General features: G+C 41.1%; 1 long non-coding RNA gene across 2 annotated transcripts; it reads left to right on the top strand.

Annotated features, from left to right (window-relative positions):
- The first annotated feature begins 9,121 nt into the window (after positions 1–9,121).
- Positions 9,122–17,997, top strand: LOC139826432 (uncharacterized). Of its 2 annotated transcripts, none has more exons than XR_011736484.1 (3): positions 9,122–9,548; positions 9,634–9,918; positions 15,781–17,997. It is a non-coding gene; the product is annotated as an uncharacterized lncRNA (long non-coding RNA). The 2 variants fall into 2 exon arrangements; XR_011736485.1 differs by lacking the exon at positions 15,781–17,997 and adding an exon at positions 11,295–12,101.
- The last annotated feature ends 449 nt before the right edge of the window (positions 17,998–18,446 follow it).

Below are 18,446 nucleotides of genomic sequence, written 5' to 3' on the forward strand. Positions count from 1 at the left end.
ATCAAGGCATTTGGAGGGCCATTGTTTCCTTTTCTGTTGCCTATTATCCAGTGTGAGCTCCTGCGAAGGTAAACAGCGTATGGTGGCACCAAGCCAGGCATTTTCCTTTGTACACAGACGTGCACATGTCAAATACACACAAACACAGACAACACCCTTCTCTGGTAACAGCAGTTGTGATGCTTCCTTTGAGATTTTGACAAACTGGCTTGCAAAGTCAGAGCAATTTCCATTGTGAATTTCAGAGGACAATTCACACCACCTTGCAATTATGAGTGAATTCCTTTGGCACATACGGCTTTGCTTTTTCCTCGGGGTTGCTCTGGGCTCCAGGTGGGAGGAGGAAGTCTGTGCCTTACAGTGACTGTTGCTTCATGGCTGAAATTAACATTACTGTTACTAGCAACATTATTTTTGCTATAGCAATGATAGACTACCTGCTTTGCAAAGCACTTTGAGAACTGACAGTGGGTATCTAGAATTGCCATGACAGAAAATCAGTGCAGAAAGATGGCCTACAGCTGTCCTCTCTACTGTTTCAACTCAGCCATTTCTTTCTAATCTCAGAATATTTGTGATATACTATATCACAGGCATAAACATGAGCTCATGTGAACTGGTGATTATCAGCAAGTGCCTTTGGGCCAGGGAAGACAAACAAGGCTTAAAAATGAAGTCCAAACCTGCCAGGGCTGCCGCTGTCTGGTAACCAGAGCCTCTGATGCCCTTGAAGCCTTGAGCTAAGAATGAGGGAATCTCAGCTCAATATCCCTGTCTGAGCCCTGCTTGCTCAATGAGCCCCAGGTTTTCCGATTCCAAAACCAGTAAAGACCAGTACAGAATAGCAGTTGTTCTATTATTTCCACCCCAAATCTAACACAATCTTACAACACTTCTGTTGTTTTGTGCCAATTTCTCATGAGAGAAACTCATGTCACCCTGGTTCAAACGTGGTTCCTTGTCTTTCTGTACATCTTGTCCTCAACTCCAACTAAGACCAAATTCTATTGGTTTGCCCACTTTTAAAACCTTGACTGTCTGCTGATTCTGAACTAAGAATCTGTATTTTATTCACTGCCAAGACTTAGCAAAACATTTTTCTCTTTTGCTTTGATTTTTGCAGTTCTCCCTGCTTTTAGACTCTTAATTTTTCTGCTTTTAATCAGGTCTGTGCAATCAAAATTATGTTCTGCCTGCTGGCCTGGATTTCTTCTTTGGTCTGATCTTCTGCAGAGCTGACAGGAGGTAAAAAAGCTGAGGTGATGTCTTGTTCATGGAAATTAAGGAAAATAGCACCAGGTTTTCCTGCATACAAAAAGCAATCTTTTTTTGTTTTTCTTCCCTCTTCCCCAGAATGGTCTTTTAAAGGGTATTTCTTTGTTCCCTTTAATGTAAAACAAGTTCCTAGAAACCAGTTTAGGTTTTTGGTTGTTTTGTTTTATTTTGTTTTGTTTTGTTTTTTTGTAGCTGACTGCATTAACTCATTTCACAAAATGACTGCAGTCTCAGCTGCTGAACAGATTCCTTAGTACACAGAAACATAAAAAACAAGTGTGTCAAACAGGTGAACATTTGGGAGGAGATGCCAGCGTAAGGGGCAGTTCGATACATCCTACCCTCCCTCTAATTTGTTCAGATAGAAAGCACTAATGATTTTGCTAATCTGGGACAAACTCCACCATCTTTGTTCAGTAAAAACAACTGTGATTTCAGTGCTAGAGGTGATTGAGATTGACCTAAAAGGTTTGGGATGGAAGAGGACTTCCATAGCCTAGGAAGAATAGTTGTGGCCTGGTCTCAAGGTGAGCTGGCCAGGGAAGGCATAATGGATGGGACTGTTATAGTGAATTACATGTCTTTTCACAAGCTCTCACTGCTTAGAATTATATGCAGGTAAGTTACAAGACACAGGCATGTAGACATAGCTAAGACTCTCACATCTGGTAGGCAATTAAAATTAATGTAATATAGTAAGCCTAAAGCTGTCAAAATTAGACTTTGCTCTTAATGAGTTGACCAAATATATGGTTAAGATGGAAAACAGAGCTTCCGGTAGTATCAGGGACTGATGTGCTGCCAATAGTTAGCAGTACTGGCTCTAATCTGTGCTGATATGATTTAACATATTTCCGGTGGATGAATGGGGAATCTCTTGATTTGCTTGCACTTTGAGATGAAGACAGTCTCTTACAGACAAGGAAGGAGGTTTTGCCACTTAGCAAACAAACTTCTAGAAAGGAAATTTGTTTACCGATTTGATTAGTTTGTCCTTTTCTCTTGAAAACCAGTGGTGGCTAGACCTGCATGGCTTAAAATTGGTAAGGAAGATTGAGCGTGGCTGGGGAGTAGAGAGGGGTGGACTAGCACTGAGAATGTGGGACTTCCATTGCAGTCTGTGAAGTTCTGTCAGTGAGTAAATCCTCAGTTTGAGTGTGAGCTTCCATGACCCACTGGGCCAGGCTCTGTTCAGTGGGCTGGCAATGGCTGGCGCAGTGCTGTGGGCACAGCCTGGGGTGCTGGCATTGCCACAGCTGTTGTCCCTCATGGAGAAGAGGCCTTTCTGCACATAGCCAGCGGCTTCACCTCTCCACCTCAAACAATGCAGGCTCCGCTGTAAGGGCTGTTGTTTCACAAGCGCATTGCCCTTGCTCTGATGTTGGCAAGCAGGGATGTCATAGTGCAGGCCCACGCAGGGCTGAGGTGGAGCCCTGAACAGAGGGTTCACCTTTTGCACCCCTGCCCTTGTGCTGTGTGAAGTCCACCATCTTCATGTGAGACATAAGAAAATAATTTGTTACTCTGGGATATCTGACTGAAAAAGTTCCTGCTTAAGAAAAATCTTGCTAGACTTTGCCTCAAGAGCCAGGCAGATGGTCGTTTTAAAATACCTGTGTTCTGAGACACTTTGTACTTCTCATCCCAAGAACTCAGCATACTTTAAAATCAGACTGTCTCAGCAAGGTTTCTGTCATTAGACAGCTTGGTAAGGATACATTTGTGTTTCCAGTTTCCCTTCTATTACCACTGTTGAGGCCAGGTTCTACCTTTATGTCCCTGTACCCTCAAGAAATACATATGTGGTGAAATCTTTCCTCACACTCACAGAGGTATTTTGTTGGTGCACGGTTTTGATGTCGACCCTCTTGTTAGCAATGTATTATCTTGTGCAGCATAAATAATAAATTTCTTAAAGAGAGATCTGAAACATTTTAACAGCAAGTGATAATTCTTATATTAGCTGGCAGATTTTAGAGAAAAATGATGTGTGCTTCCAGCACTTTCATCTTGTTGGGGCACAATGGGAGGATGTTTGTTCTCATAACTGAAGTAGTGCATTATTTGGAAATCTGGGTTCAAAAGACTTTCTCTGTGACCTTGAGCAACCGTTTGCCTTCTCTGTTCCTCTCCCATTCAGTAAGTGGGTTGCAGATTGTATTCTCGACAATGTTATAGTGTTTTTCTAAAAAGCTATTTTTTAGAAGCACATTTACACATATCATTTATGATCAAATGTTCAACAGAAAGATTTTTGAGATTCTGGTCTTTTGATTCTTTCTGATGAGAGAAAAAGAGGCAGGGGAACCTGATCCAACACTTGATACTTTCTATGAGAAAATGTAGCTTTCTTTACCATTGTATTTCAAAAATGTTTTTGAAAGGTTTTACTTTTATACCAATTAAGAAAATTTTTTATTGAAACTTGGCAATTTACACAGAACAAAATTGTCATGCCCTAAGCCGTTCTTAATAGGGTGTTTTTTCCCACTTTTTCTTAATAATCTGGAGTGGAAGCTCTTCTCCCTGAAAACATGGTCCAGATTCTGATAGTCAGCATGACCATTTCCACTTCTCTTCCAGCAATCCCATTTCCTCCAACTTTCTCCTTACTTTTGGAGCCAGATTGTTTAACATGATTGAAAATGTTTGAAAACACACTTTTGCTGTGCATATGGAGCATGTCAGTCTGAGGATAACATTAAAATAAAACTCGTAATTTTTTAACAGTGTTTGAACAGAATTTGGTTTTAAACCTTATTGCTTTTCTTTGAAGTTGATAACTATATTTTTATACTGGTTTAAAAATTACTTTTATTTCTGTTCCAGCCTGCATTGTTATTTGCCAACACTTCTTCCTCTCTCTGTGTATGTTTACAAAACATACAGTCATTATGTTAGGTCATTTTTAATGCTTCTCTTTAAACTCCAGGAAAAATGAGATAAAAATTAAAAACACATTTCTGAAAAAAAAATCAAACAGACTGACTATTTTGAGAGCAGTATTTCGAGAGATAGAACATCTGTAAAGAATGCAAAGGAAAAGGAAGCAATAGAAGCCACATATGGTTTATGTTTGGCATTTGAAGAAAAGATGGTGTTGTGAGATAGATAGTGCCCTTCCTTTCAGATTTTTATCAAATGCTATGAGAGAAAAACTGATAGGAGTTCTTAGCTAATAGGGTTTGCAGGATAGATGGACATTCTCTACATCCTCTGTGCTTGAAGTGGTACAGGTGGATGTCTACATGAGGATGCAAAAATGGTGTAAATAAAAGCCTGTTGACTTAGCTGAAAAGGACTTTGAAATATAGAAGAAGCTATGAGTTGCAAAGTCTGATTTGGTTATAGAGGTTTTTTTTTTTTTTTTTTTTTCCCACAGAAGTTTCTTGGGAAAAAAAAAAGAACTAGAATTTGTCCACCTTGACCACCTGTATTTGAATGTATTTTGAGAACTACATGTTATGTTTTACTTTTAGAAACTGTTTTCCAAAGGTGGTTCCTTCAATAATGTCTCTGAAATTTTTTGATGTCACTATTCTGCAGATAAGCAATAACATGGCATGCACATGCATGCAGATTTGTTTTAGGAAGACACCTGTGGTATTCCTGTTTCTCCAGTGACTGGTGAAATAATTTATCTGAAGGGTCCTATTTGCCTGTGTTTCTGGAATATCCAGTGCAGGTTCTGTGTGTGCCACAGAGCTTTTAAATCATACAAAAAATTTCTTTCTGTTTCTTCTTAATAGTAATATATTCAGCTCACTGAATGACAATGCTTACACCATGTGCATGAAAACACTCCTACCAGTTATGTTCAGGGTTGCTGACAAAGTGGCAAAGTCAGGGCTGAAAAATGGAGAAGCAACTCCTCTGGATAGTGGATTCATCCTGTGCTTGAAGGAAGGCATGCAAAAATGCAAGTAGAGCTTGAGATCCAGCTAATAACATACAGAGTTACAGCAAAATCTCTTGAAATATCAGGGTGGGCTCTTAACTGGTATGAAGCTTATGTGCTCACAATCTGCCCCACTGCATTTTTATTTTTGTGTGTGGTCAGGATGTGCTTTGAAATTATATGTGCCACTAATTGACTGCAGTTGGAGGTGCTTTGCTCAGCACCTTTACAAGTTAGATCACTTTTTTTGATGCCTAAATATAACCTTCAATGACTGAGGCACCTGCGTTTTCACAAATTCTCCCAATTGTTTAAAATTGTAAACAGAGTTCAGATTGTGTATATACTTCTGCCAGCGAACATGGTACTTTATATGGTGTACTTTCTACTAAGAACCTTCATAAGCTGGTTTTGTTGAACACGCAAGATGGGTGACAATATTAGTGATGCATTCCTGACCAAATTGTACTATTAACAAGTAAGCATTTTCTCTGTGATCAGTTTCAGTGGAAAAGTGATTGCATTTCCAGTCTCACCTTTTGGACAAAAAGTACTGTATAATGTTACTTGATTGGAACCATACTTTGACTCTAGCTTATTGCACTGTTGATGAGTATTTGAATTATGGCATTCTCCACTTGTGAAATTCTTACACAGCTCAGTCTAGACATGTGAAATTCCTATCCTCTGTAATGTGGGCTTAGAAGAGCAGCTTTGCTGTTGGAGTGGAGCTTAAGGAAGTGTCAGGCTTTTCTGCTGTGGCCTTCTACAAATAACAGGTTATAATAATGTAATTAAATCCATTTGCTTAGAAATAGCAAGATGGTATCTATTTGCCGGTGGGTCAGCCTGCACTGGGAAGTGCTACCGCTGCATTCACAATTCCATGTGAAGGGAGGGACTTTAAAAGTAATAACATAAAGACGAACTACTGTTTGGAAGCAACTAATATCTGTTACCAGGGGTACTGGGAGAGAGAGATTTGTTCCTTGTGTACCTCACCCAGCCTATCTGTGGCCTGTACACTGGAAGAAATCTTGTTCAAAAAAATTCCTGATGTACAGTGCAGGAATCGTGCTCAGAGAAGTGAGGCTGGAAACTCCCCAAGGATGTTTGCTGGCTCTCAATCTGGAAGCCAGCTGGCAGCTATAAAATGTCAGTGGAAATGAATAATAAATAAATACAAACAAAATAAAAATAAATATAGATAAGTAGGATAATAAGCCCATACTCTCCCTCAACCTACTTGCATAGGCTGTTCATGATGTTGTGTAGTGAGCAACACATTTCAAATAGAGTGGGCAGGCTGTAAGTTCTGTGAGATGTCATTCAAAGGAAGGATGTGAAGACAGAGGTGGGGAAGACAAACGCTAGCAGTAACAGGCAGTCACGACACATGTTTGTGAGCTCAGATATGTGGCCAGATGATTTTGGTGGTAAATCTTGGGATGAGAGGGAAAGACTTGCTTTGTATCAGGAAGGGTATATCAAACTTAGAAGCTGGGTGGAGATGGCAAGGAAGGTGTGAGAACGTGATGGAGAAGCAGGCAGTGCTGAGTGCTGTGGCCCCACACCAGGGAGCAGCACGAGCCTACCTCAGCCAAATACAACTCTTAGGCTTACACATCCTTCTTTGCTGCTCTTACCCTTCCCCTGTCTTGGGGATGCAGGGGTGAGAAGAAGGGCTGACAGCCAGAGTGCTGCTTCTGGGCAGAATTTGCTTTTCCTCTGTGTTCTCCCAAAAGATTATAGTATCAGAGGCTCAGAGAAAACTTCTGTTGAAGAGTAGCAGACAGAGCACAGCTCATCCTTACCAAAAGGAGCCCTGTGGATGAAGCTCTCAGTTGCAGATCTCAGGCATCTGGGTGTAAGTGCCAGTCTCGTGAGTGCTCATCATGCACCCACAGCACGTGTGCTGGCAGTGTCTGGGGATGCCAACAACCGCCAAAACCCAGTCTCAGGTCCTCTCCACTGGTTGGTGAACAGAACAAAACTACGTTGTAAAAATCTTCTATGGTGCAATAGGGAATTGCTATGGTTGAGCCAGAGATCTTCCAGCGTGGGACTTGGCAGTGCTATTAATATGAACCGATTCAGGAGCCAATACTCCATGGGAGTTGCTTTTATATAACTCTGACAGTTCAATAAAGCTGAGGTTTTGCTTCCCATTGTAACAACATTTCTGCCAGAGGGGTGACTGGATATGTTTGCTCATTATCAAGAAAATCAGATTGGAGATTCATTGTAACAGGGTTAACAGGTAACTGAGAAAGAAAGGAAATTACTTCTGCATCACAGCAAATATTTGAATAGTGTCACTCTCCTTAAGGAATACAACCACCCATTACCATGTGTGAACAAAAACCTTCCCGATCAAAGGGGAGATAATGATAGTCTGAGCTACTCAATGTTGAGTTCTCAATAGAGTCCAAATTAGTGAGCACCAATTTATTTGATGCCTTAGTGCACAGCAAGATGCTCCTAAATGAATAATTGCTAAAGGAACAATCACAAGCATTGTCTTTTGCAGAAGATTACTCTTCTTTCTTCACAAATCTCTGGAAGTCTGAGTTTAATAATAACTTGAATGGGTACCATGCTATCATAAAGCCATCAACATACTCCCAAATTATGGTTAAAAGGGTTCCTAGACATTGTGAATCTTGAATAAATGACCATTTTGCTGTTAATGCATCTATAGCCCTACATTGAAGAAGGAATAATATGAAGAGCAGCCTAGAGCAAAGTCTTCTGGTAAGAAACAGTAAGTTTTCACCCTGTTCTTAGTGCTGTAATTTCCCAGGAGAATCATGATTACTCTCAATAATTCTTGACTGAAAATCTTATCTGAAAGTAAATTGACAGCAACTATTTGGTGGTAGCCTCTAGCTTACTCCCACTATAGAGTCCTCTTTTCTTTATGAGTCATTAGCTACAGTTCTGAATGGACATATCATGTCCCTTTCCCTTCCCCTTCCCTTTCCCCTTCCCCTTCCCTTCCCCCTTCCCCTTCCCTTCCCCCTTCCCCTTCTCTTTCCCCTTCCCTTTCCCCTGCCCCTTCTCTTCCCTCTTCCCTTCCCTTCCCTTCCCTTCCCTTCCCTTCCCTTCCCTTCCCTTCCCTTCCCTTCCCTTCCCTTCCCTTCCTGTCCCCTTCCCTTCCCCCTTCCTTTCCCCTTCCCCCTTCCCCTTCCCTTCCCCTCCCCTTCCCCTCCCCTTCCCCTCCCCTTCCCCTTCCCTCCCCTTCCCTCCCCTTCCCTTCCCTTCCCTTCCCTTCCCTTCCCTTCCCTTCCCTTCCCTTCCCTTCCCTTCCCTTCCCTTCCCTTCCCTTCCCTTCCCTTCCCTTCCCTTCCCTTCCCTTCCCTTCCCTTCCCTTCCCTTCCCTTCCCTTCCCTTCCCTTCCCTTCCCTTCCCTTCCCTTCCCTTCCCTTCCCTTCCCTTCCCCTTCCCCTTCCCCTTCCCCCTTCCCCCTTCCCCCCTCCCCTCCCCTCCCCTCCCCTCCCCTCCCCTCCCCTCCCCTCCCCTCCCCTCCCCTCCCCTCCCCTCCCCTCCCCTCCCCTCCCCTCCCCTCCCCTCCCCTCCCCTCCCCTCCCCTCCCCTCCCCTTCCCTTCCCTTCCCTTCCCTTCCCTTCCCTTCCCTTCCCTTCCCTTCCCTTCCCTTCCCTTCCCTTCCCTTCCCTTCCCTTCCCTTCCCTTCCCTTCCCTTCCCTTCCCCTTCCCCTTCCCATCCCGCTTCCTCTTCCCCTTCCCCTTGCCCTTGCCCTTGCCCTTGCCCTTTCTGCTCCCTTCCCCTTCCCCTTTCTCCTCCCCCTCCCCTTCCCCCTCCCCCTTCCCATCTCCCTTCCCCTTCCCCTTCCCCTTCCCCTTCCCCTTCCCCTTCCCCTTCCCCTTCCCCTTCCCCTTCCCCTTCCCCATCTCTATGTACTAGGAACACTTGAGAATCAACAGAGGCTGAACATTTGTATTCCCGTTCAGAGCTGCACGTGGGGTTTCTGGAGGAAAGACTCTAAATCACCTGAACTTCTAACAAATCCTTTGACATGCCAGCAGTTAGTTCAAAGGCAAAGCCCTCCACCTCTGAGTAGCTATCTATTAAAGGGTTTGATGTTGTAGGTGGATGAATTTGCAAAAGGAAACTATCTCCGACGCCCATCCCTTTCTTGGATTGTCCTTCCTGATGAAGAGTGAACTGCAAGGCAACGGAAGGATTTGCACTGAAACCTGAATTATGTTGTCAGTGGTGCTTTCAATGCTGACAGAAAGAAGCCTGCAGCCTCCCGCCTGGAATGTGTTTCTGGCTCCAGCACTCAGCTGCAGCTCCAGAGAAACCTTGCTGAGAAAATACATGATGTAGATGTCAATGAATGCTGGCAGAGAAGTGAGTAAACCCAGTGTATTCAGTTCTGATCAGTCTGACTCTTTCCTCCTCACAGCTATCGAGTGTAACTTTCTTTCCTTTCTAGGGCTTTCTCCCTACAGGAATTTCCTGGCTGGTGGTCCTTCGAAGAAGTTGTGCTCTTTACAACTGCTTTTCTATGCAATGCTACTGAGAGAAATTGCAAAGCAATTGGTGCCTTCTCAGCCCATACGACAGACAGTTGTTCACTGTGTGGAGCCATTCAGAGCTCACCCATGATGAACTAGTTAGTTGCTGTAGTGATGATTAAGATATGACAAGAACAACGTGCTTGAAAACCAACAGTGCTTGAAAAGGCCGCTTTATGGATTCACTCTTCTTCCTGTGCGAGGTGGGTGGAAAATGTGTGTTAGTCTTGAGAAGGAGCTTGGCTCTGTCTGTAAGGTACACAACAAACAAGTAAGAGCTATGTGTAACCACAATCAGAAGGATAATTTCAGTCCTTACAGGCCTAGCTTTGATTGTTTTTCTATAAGCAGTATGGACTGTACAGCATCAAAGACATCAGTGTAAGCTAGAAACATAAACAACTACTCACAGTCTATAGCTGACTCATGTTGCCTTTGCTGGTGTTTCTAGACCTCTTCACCAGACCAAAGTGAATCCATGGGTTTCTGTTCCTGCTGCAGTCATACCTTTGATCACAAAGCAGCCTTGATGATGTGTCTCCAGGGTTCTGGAGAGCCAGCCAGGGGAATATAGTTTTTTGTTTTGGCTCTGTTATGGGATTATGTTGTGACTTGGGGCATATTACTGATTCCCTCTGTCTTCTGTGATTATGGAAATGCTAAAATCGCTTTCCTGATTCTTTGGAGAGCTGCAAGGTAAACGCTTGTGAGGTGCTCAGAGAATAGCTTGAGGGTGTATATAAATAAAATACAAATTATGTACCCTTACAGTAGTATGGAAATGAGGATTTCAAACAAAATTCCCTTTGACAAAGCAACATCGATGTATTGTTGTAGTCATTCCAAACACAATTGGGCAGAGTTGATAGCCAAATAAAAGTGACACTGGTTACAATCATGCATTCAGAATAATTTCCGTAAGAGGAAGGACCATGTTGTATCTGATTTAGCAAGACAGGCACTCTCATCAACCTCTATGTGCCAAAGAACTTCTTTGTAGTTGGTGTTCTTCCTCAACTATATCAATCAGTCCAGTAAAAGATGCTACCTTTTGTCTGTAAACCGTGTCTCTTTATGACAGACTATGTTCTTTTAGCAGGATGTCAAAAGAGACTAGTGATCTTTGTGGTATTAGAGTGCTTGGAAGAATCAAGGAAGAATATTGCACAGAACATTTTTAGAAGACAAAATTTGTGAGTGATAGGGATGTATTTTATTAGAATAATAACGTTCATGGTTATTAGACCAAAAAATAGGCAGCTCTGGAGCAACAATCTAAAGAAAGATTCTGAGGCCCACAAGCTGGAACAGGACTTTTTAAAAAGTGCTATCAATTAACCTAACAAAATACTTACCTAAAAAAACTTGGTGTGTGTGTTTCTTTAGGTGATTAAGGCTACAGTACAACTATCACCGAGGTTTGTTCTCATTACTGATTAAACCACAGGGACTTAGTGTTAATTACCACAACTCTATTGATTTTGTGTGCTCTAGTGAGCAATTGCAGGAGGTGAAACAGGCAACTACGTACTGTAAGAGAAGGCTCGTTAATAATGCTACTCTGCTTTGCATTCAATAGCATTTTGGGACTTTCTTTAAGAAAATACTGAACTGGAATATCACACCCACCCTCCCCTGGAATGCTGGACGTAGCACTTGAAGTAGGAGTCACTTGAAACACAATGCAGCAGACTGCTGAGAGAGCAGCAACCCTTCCATGGAACAGATGCTGCCAAGACAAAGCAACTGGGGCAGAATCTAAATGGCTGCACACTCTTTTGAACACAAGCCTGTCCTGTCAGGGTGGAAAGTGCCACCTATTGCAGAGGCCAGCTTAAACAAAAGAGAGTGACTTATACATCCAGCCCATCATCTAAGCTGTCTTAACTAAGTCCTCAACACCATATTGCTGAATGCATTGCAAAGCTGGCAAGTCAAAGGTCATAAAAACCAAGCACTGAAGGTTGTAAACTGATTTCAGCTCAGGCGTGATCACCACAAGTGTTGCCATTATCTGGCACCATAAGATTCTTTTATGAAAGCAGCAACAATGTGTGGTTTTAGTTTGTTGTTGTTGTTGTTTTTTCCCATTGAAGGAGTAGGGTAAAATGTACGTCTCCATACCAAAGATCTTCCAATATAATAATCAAATTACATGCCTGTGTGTGTTTCTGTGCTGTTCTATGGCGCTTCTGTGATTTCCTATCTGCCTATCTCCTTAATATTTTGTCTGAGTTACCATTCCCACTTAGCTATTAATTTTAAGTTGCAGTTTTTAAGCAGCTGACACCCATTCCCCTGGAAGAAAGCAAGACAAGTGTGGGAGTTGGACACTGTGCCAGTCTGTCTACGGATAGAGATAAATAAAAATGTGTATTGTTTGGCAGGATGGTGTGTGCTTTTTCATTTATATAAAATATAACTCCTCTGCGGGTGGTGAAAAACCTCTGGGTTTAGAGCCTTCTGAAGAGGCTATTTCTGCTAGCAGCTGTGGAGGAGAGAAACTAACTTTTAAAGGCACAGTGTGATTGTTTTTCTAAAACATTCTCAAGAAGCATGTTGAGTCTTAGTACAGCACCAGCACGCATTTGTACTTGTGAGGTACAGCATGTGCATACTGAAATGTTGCTGTCATCTGATCTCCAAAATAAGTAATTACATTTGAGTGATGTCTTTGTCAAGCCTGCTTTATCTGGACGTCGCTACTGTGCTGAATATTTCCACGTTGCTATCCATGTGCATATGAAATAACATAATTCTAGCTGTGATGAATAAACAGAAAGGTCTGTATTAGTTGGTCTCCACACAGATATTTTTTCCCTCCCCACAAAAACTTGTAGCTCATTTTTCACTGTTCTATCCATCTGGAGCTTTTTTGCAATCATACTGCTCTCTTTCAGTTTTGTTATTTGGGATCCTGAACCAAAGTTAATTCAATTAGATCATTTTCAAAAATACTCAAAACTTATTTTGTGAGATTGCTTAGAGACTTGTTGCCAAAAGAAAAGAAGCAAAATCTTTCTACTATTTCTGGCATGTAAATATGATCTCTTTATTTGTAGTATACTCAGATGAATGAAGACAGGGCAGCTCAAACTTGCATCAGTGCAATCTCACATTCCTCAAGAGAAAGAAAAAAATTTGCATCCTATTTGTTCCTTTGTTCTTATATGCTGTCTTTGAATCCAAAAAACCCTTTACTCTATTTCTCAATTAAACTTGCTCAGCAAAGAAGAAAATAAAATGTCTACAGATACAGGCATAGAAGTGATTTTTGGTTCTTAAATATCTAAAGTGATTTAGAAGTGAAAACTGTCCAAACCTACCATAAAGCTGCTCCTTGAAACCAGTTTAACTTAGAAATTCTTCAGCTTAGTACTATCCAAATTGGTAAACCGGAATGAAATGCTAACATGTCAGTGGGCCTGAAAGTCTGTCTTTTAGGGAATGTCATCAGTAATTGTCCCATTCAGATAGCTGTCTTCTCCCTTCCAATGTTCTTTCTGTGTATTTGCCAGGTATCTTAATATGCCTTCGTAATTACATTACACACAGACATTACACTTGTCACTCTTCTTCCTGTTTTTGTTTGAGTCATACATTGATGATTTTGTTTCATGTCATTCTTAAACTCACATCTGGACATTGTGAATTCTTAGTCCAATGGTTGTCAACGTATTTCAACCCTGTTGAAGTTACCAAATAAGTATTAGAATCCTGTCTTGCAAATGCTTTTTTCACTTGGAAAGGTATAAAAAAGGGCACGTGAATGCAAGACTTGGAATGCCAGATTCATCAGCTGGCTAAGGAAAAAACAATATGTTTTCTTGAATTGATTACCCTAATGATGTTTTGAAGCAAGAACAGTTATTGTGCCCAGTGCTGTTCTTCTTTCTTAAACATTGATTTGGTGGGATGCCCTTTCCTCAAGAGTAAATCCAGACCTGAGGTATGTACAGAAATGTTTGTGTCTCTTCAGTTACTACATCTCTAAGATGTACATTTCTTCTCCGTTGCATCCTGTACCAGTCAGGTATAGGCTGACACCCTGCATTCGGGCATCTTCTGCTAACCAGAGATGTACTTCCCTGAAACTCAGGTTGTATTGTTATATTAGACTCAACTTTGTTGGAATAAATCCAACAGGCTTTCTTGTTCTATAGTTAAGGTTCATTTCTGAATTGAATACAACCCTCCTTTTTCCTCTTACTTTTTTGTCCCGTGGTATGTGTTTCTGTAAGATGTGTGTGTGTGTTCTTGACAGAGTGCAAAGGCTTTTCTAAATTTTCCTTAACTTCCTTTTGTGGGGTTAGATTTTCTGGCACTCTCAAAAATATTTTTTTCAAAAGCCAAGAATTAATTGTTTTTGAAATATCACTAGAGGCACCAATGATGCTCCTCCCTCTGAGAAAAAAAGGAAAATATATGTAAGTTGACAGAATTCCCTCAAACTGTGCTTTTCTAAGGTACAGGATTGTAGAGTGAAGAACATTTGGAAGGTCAAGTATCCCAGCAAGTCTGTCAACTGTTTAGCAGTTGAATACTTCAGAAGAAATATGCATGAACTTTAAACATCTTGACATCAGGACAAACTGGCCTCAAAATATGACATAGGTAAGATACGTGCTGAGACATGCCCTGATAGAAAAGTGAATCACTGAGATGTATTTTTCAGTAATTTAGTAGCATTTGCTTTGGTGTTCTAGTCTTTAATACGCATTGCACATGAAACATATGGAACAGGGCAGAAAGCAAAGGTGTCCAAACTGACTGTGACACTGCAGCTTGTCATACAGCCTGTTTCAACAGATTTTTTTTTTCTCCAGTGCTCCTATGTATGAAGCTATGTACATGTGCAAACTGTTACATGTGAAAGTCTTCCATAATAATTTCCTTGGAAGGGTCACAGTCCATTTTAGGAAATTGTGTTGAAAGTATACACTTTATATTAGGTACAAGGAGTATTCTAGTGAAGTCTGTGTGAATGTGCATCTACATATGTGCAAGCTCACATGTAAATCACACCTGTAAAGGCAATTCTGGGCATATCCATGCCCAACATGTTGGGACTCCCTGCATATGCTTTCAAGACCTGAGAGGAGTGTGTTTTTTGGAATAGCACAAAAACATTCTGCTGTAGCATGCAGGCTTCCAGCTGCCCGACTACTCATGCTACATAGTACTGTGCCAGGCACAGGTCTTATTTACAAGTTCATACCAGCTTCAGAGGCTGCTCTTTGAAGATGACAGCAAGGTATTTTCTGTATCTGAGAAGAGATTGTAATTAAGACTTCTCACAGTGGGTTCAATGGTATGCACTGGTTCTTCCATATGTGGCATTTCCCCCTACTTAAAGTGAGCCCAGGGACAAAAACATGTATTTATATGGATATTGAGAAGACATGCATGGCTAAGAACACTTGTATTTTAAACTAAACTTTCCTGTGGCACAACTAAACTTTCCTGTGGCACGATTACATTATCTCACATATTTTAAAATATCTATTTTTATTTTTGCTGATAGACGGAAAAAAACCTCTCTTTTGGCCTCTTGTTGTTTTGCTGGTAAAATGGCTGAAACTCTTTACCTGTGATTTTTCTCTTCCTGACTTTGGGGGATGCCATGAATAACAGTGCTGAAGTCAGAAAAGCTACAACTACAGTTTAAAATCAAGTATTTTTCCTCTTGGTTTCTTTAACACCTGCCACAGAACTCTTCCAGCCATAGCACACTATAATTGGGTATAGGTATTACTAAATATACAAAGACCAGCACTTCACACCTCCCAGACTGATCCGTTTAATTAGATTTATAGAAGAAAGAAAATGTGGCTTCTCAAGCTTCCTATGTTGCTTGCCTTCCTGCACTGGGCCAGAAATATTGTTGAAAAAACAAAGAGGAATTCTTAAGGTTTAACATTTTGGTAGAACTTGGTAGAACTCCATTGCAGGAAAGAAATAGGGTGCTATCATGTTTGGTTGTTAAGTCAAAAGAAAAAAAATTAAATGTTGATAGGCTTTAAAATTGTGGTCCAGTTCTGACTTTTTGTCTCTTTTCCTTTCAGTTTGCCTGCATGGATAGGTGATGGATTATACACCATTTCCTGGATCCTGTGGGACTGCTTTATGGCTTCTGGGGCAGTAATTGATTGCTAACTTTCAGGTTGGAGGAAAATGGGGAAAGGTTTGCAGGTTCCTTTACATCTTTAAACACAAATTGACACTGACAGCCTTCAAAATTGTCTCTACATATGCACTGCGTGCTTGCTACATGCTAAGTGAAGATGGTAAAAGGAAGAGGTGGGGATGAACATTATTCCTTCTTTGGAACTGTTTTGTTCCTTTTTATTTACAATCCAGCTTTTCGTAATAATGGTAATTGGGAGATGAAGGACAGCGCACAGAACAGCTAGTATTTTTTGCATGTCTGGACTCAATGTCTGAAATACACAGAAATGAGCCCAAAGAGCTTGGAAGAAGGCTACAATGTACAGCTGTGAATGTTGTTTTTCAGTTTAATTGCTGTGTTATTTTCAGCCACTGTGCATTGTATGGAAAATGCTGACATCTGTGCACGCCAAATCGATCTTGAAGTGTAGTTGTTGAGGTTTGCACTGCACAGCCTATATATCCTCGAAGACTGCTTAAAACTAGGTACAGATTTCAGGTGCAGTTATTTTATGGAGTGGTTTAATTTCAGTTACTTCAGCACCAGTCCCAGTTTTTTATGGGTATATAGGAAAGCAAGGCTGGTGTTTTCTTCTCTAACTCTTCATCTTTCTTCTATCTAGGGTGCTAAAACCACCCTCAGTAATCTCAAATGGACATTTTGAGACACAATTTATACTTGCACCTTGCTCCAAGATATTCTCCAGAGTTGTGATGTAGTGCCCTTTAAAATTAGCACTGATGTCCTTATAACTTGAGAACAAAACAAAGCAGGAAGAAGACAGCAGGAGAAGAAAGGACTAATTTTCCAGTGTTCAGCCATAGACAAGATGAGTACAGGAAGAACTTTTTTTAATTTTTTTCTTTTTTTAAATTTTCTTTTCCCCCCTGGCTGAGCAACACACTGGCAAACATGGATGGAAATGGACTGATCTTCTTCCTCCTCCAGTTTTGCCTAATCAGAAAACCAGTTTACCTTTAAGCATTCCCCATTCCTCTTTTTTCTGAAGTGCAATGGAGTAAATTCTGCTATTTTTTTTCCCCAGCTGACGCTGGGACTGAAAATTTGCAATAACGTGTTGAGAACTTGCAAAGGCAACTCTGTAAAGATAAACAGCTATTTTACTCTCAGTTTTTCTTTAAACAAACCTTTCCATCAATATTTAGCAACTATAGGCCCTAAAATAGAACAAAAAAAAAAAATCAGATTTTCTTTATCTTCTCTCACACACAATTCTTCCAGAATTCAGTGTTTTTAAATGTTTATTTAAGGCATAGACTTTTTCCACCTGACACTGGAGTTTATGTCCTACTGATCCTGAAGGAAGGAAGGGAGGGTTACCTACTTGTTCATTTACTTCATTCAACACACAAATCAGGTTTCACTTCAGAGATGCAAGTTCACTGCAGTCAGAAAAGGTGTACATATTTTCCTACTCCTGGTGTTTAAAAGGTGAGAAAATAATGGCAAACTTTCTACCACAATAAAAAATGAAAAACAATATATGTTCTTAAACTTCTGTCCAGTGCCCAGCAGTTAATGCAATCCGAAGGCTACAATTATTCCCAGAATTTTAATAGAGCCATATTGTTGTCACATCAAGTTTTTTTCTGTTTCTATTTATCTTCCTTTAGGTAAAACCGGGTTTTCTATTGTGCTCTGCCAGTCAAGCGGTGCAAAGTGTCTGGAAAACAGCCACTTGCCATCTGGGGAGCTTTTGTCCTAATCCCACTACCTGTGCTTGGCTGCAGTACAGGAGCAAGTTGTGGTACCATAGCCAGAGTCAGCAACCTTCTGTTACCACACAGTGGCAATTGCCAGTTGTGTGCTGCCATGCAATACACCAGCTAATGCAAAATGGCACACCAGGGCACAGGGGCTAGGATTTCCCAGTTGAAGCATAAAGTAAAGTATGGTAAAACTGCATTTAACAAAGCAAGTGCTTTTCAGGTAGAGAGATGGCTCTTAATATATGACAGAAAATCAGGCTGTGCAGGGAACCTTTCAAGGAGTGAGTACAATTTTGCATTTTTCTAACCTTGTTTATTCTTTCTTTTAATTGCTATTCTGAGTTGGTTGGATGAAAATTCAGATATGTGAATCTTTCCTAAGTAGAAGATGTTCTTAAAGAAAATACTTTTCCCTTCAGAGGAGCTGTAGTGGGATTCCTTGTTGATTTGCTGTTCCAACTTTCCTAGGGTTCCCAGAAACCTACAGAGGTAATCAGAAGACTAGAGCCTGCAACCCCAGCTTTGTTTCTTATGGGGTGCTTGGATTCAGTAATATCGAGAGTCCTGCCAGCTTCTCTTCAGACGTAGCACATCAGGTGGGCTGCTGAGGGCCTGAGAGCATAGAAAATTGTGCTATTGAAAGAAGACTGACAACTTGATTCCTAGCACCAGACAATGAACAAATAGCTACAATGGAAATGCCTAGAAGATTTTCATACCGATTCTTGTCTATTTCCACATATCTTGGTAATGGCAGTACTATCTTTTCCTGAGAGCGAAACACAATACGTTAACAGCTTTGTTCAGACTTGCGACCACAGACTTCCTTTGT

Source organism: Patagioenas fasciata, chromosome Z (genome assembly GCF_037038585.1).
Source record: "Patagioenas fasciata isolate bPatFas1 chromosome Z, bPatFas1.hap1, whole genome shotgun sequence".
NCBI lineage: Eukaryota > Metazoa > Chordata > Aves > Columbiformes > Columbidae > Patagioenas > Patagioenas fasciata.